This window comes from Alosa pseudoharengus, unplaced genomic scaffold (genome assembly GCF_046254945.1).
Source record: "Alosa pseudoharengus isolate Yale_2024_CS ecotype anadromous, Long Island Sound unplaced genomic scaffold, YU_APseudo_1.1 YU_APseudo_1.1_scf_3, whole genome shotgun sequence".
Taxonomy (NCBI): Eukaryota; Metazoa; Chordata; class Actinopteri; order Clupeiformes; family Clupeidae; genus Alosa; species Alosa pseudoharengus.
In genome coordinates this window covers 29,301,996-29,304,291 of record NW_027468718.1, presented here as the reverse complement: position 1 = coordinate 29,304,291, position 2,296 = coordinate 29,301,996, and positions in this window count along the sequence as shown.

Genomic DNA, 2,296 nt, shown 5'->3' with positions numbered 1-2,296 from the left:
TTTGGACTGTTTGATTATATTGTTAAATGTTGGGACTGATGGGCACTGAAATCTGGGGAGGTATTTGATGATCACTATTACGTTCCATGTAGTTGAAAGAGTGTCGGGATTTCAAACAAACCATCCGCTTTCATGCGTTCATTGAACGTCCGCGGTGCTGTAATGGAAACCTTATTGCGTAGCCAAGTAGCCTATTGAGTTATTTTTAAATTATGCATGATTTACTTTTTATTAATTTCGTAGGCTGGCTTTATTTTGTTATATAGAAGTATCTAAATAACCTGTTAAAATGTACCAGAATTTCTGGGGGAGGACCCCCATACCCCCCGCTGAAATATCCAACCCACTTTCACAATGCCTCCGACGCCCATGGTCATAGTAGTAGGCTAGATCCCTTTGATACCAATGTTCATATAACTCTGGGACCCTGGTCCCAGGGATGGATTACTGCACCCAGGGGCCCAAGCCTTTGCATGGAATCATTGCCTCAATATCAACACATCAGGATGTAGGCTATGAATCTGATTGAATTTAGTATTGCCCAAACCCCCCTTCCACATATGCGACAATTAGTGGGGAGCCCTTAATACATCTGGGCCCAGGGGCCCGAAAGCTCATAATCCGTCCATGCCTGGTCCCTACACCTGAGAACCACTGATGTACGTTTTTTTTACAGTACGGTATAATGCTGAATGAGCCAAACAAAAATTTACGCAGCAAAATTTTGGTTGGCCCAACCAAATCTCACTCCAAGGTTTTTTGAAAAGTTGGCAGCCCTGCACATACATGAAAGTCATGTCCAGCTGACAGAGATACATTTCAAAATAAGAATGGTATAATACGCTTTTTGTCTTTGTATTATTTAAAAATCAAAATTAAATCAATGCAAGTATTAATATGAATTGGTGGCAGATCTGGGTAGCCTAGACTGTTCTGAAAAAAATATAGCATGTGTAAATGGCACTTACAATGACCAGGATAAATGCTTATAACTAAAGGTAGTGGAAAAGCCCTTAAAACAGTCTAAAAAGAGCCATGTTACTTACAGCCAAGTAGCTACTTAGAGTGGATATCAGAAAGAAATATAGTTTGGCCATCAGTATAAGATTAAATATCTGAATACAATATTTGTAGTATTTATTATTGTTCTTTAACATCATTTGAATAAGACTGATTACAAGGTGCATTGTCATAATGTACTTTTTATAGCATTGGCTTATGGAAAATGATTTGGAGTGGACAACAAACTGACCTGTGTATCAGTAAGCGCTTTCAGACATACGTGTAAGACCGGAGGTTCTGCCGATGTTAAACGGTGGGGCCGTATATCTGAACGACATAACCGGTCATATGGAAGTCCGAATTCACCCGGTGTTTATACTACCCCCGACCTAGTATTTCCTCCGGACATTATGTAAATGTGCTGTGTCTGAACGAGGAGTAGAACATTCGGTTAAAATCACACCTAGTGAGAGGGCGTGTTGGTGACGTTTCTTTCATGCGTCCATGTGGTTAGATCGATCTGACTTAAATGCCAGTGTTATGATGGAGTGGCATAGTGCTGTCCAGAAAATCTCCAACCTGGAAAGATGCAGACATCACGGAGCTACTGTCCATGAGGGCATACAACATTTTGATAGAACACCTGAAGGGAACGTTAGAGACACGTTAGGCTACAACTGCATGGCAAGGAGAAACGAATTCAGAAGACTGAATCATCATAAGCAGAAGGCGCTGAAAAGGCAGTAGCCTATAGCGACGTCGTTGACGACAATAACAGGAGTATTTAATAAATTGTTAGCCAACACGGTTTTCTGTTCATTGATAGCCTTCATGACCTGCTGAGCTCGCTGATATTTGCTGAGCATATATGCCTAGAGAAAATGAAAACGAAGAAAACCCAACTTTGTTCCAAGCTCCTTACGTAAATGCTACACATGGGGAGAGGATGCTTTTGGAAAAAATAAACCATAACTTCACTGTTATTAATGTTAGTATTTTGTTTGTTGCTTAAAAACGTTGTATGATCTTGAAGTCTTGAGTTAGCCTACTGAATTGGCTGGTAGCCTACCATAAAGTTTGTGCATGCTCTCTCTCTCCAACGCAAACCAGATTTGGGGTTCTATAGCCTAGCTAATTCTGGTACATAACGTTGAAAACAGATAAATGTGTTTATTTGAAGCACACATACAAATACTGTAGGCTAGGTCAATTTCAAGTGCCCACTTACGTGACTAGCCTACTTCAAGTATTAGCCTTTGCACAATAGATTTCTTCTTCTTTAGCCTACATAATG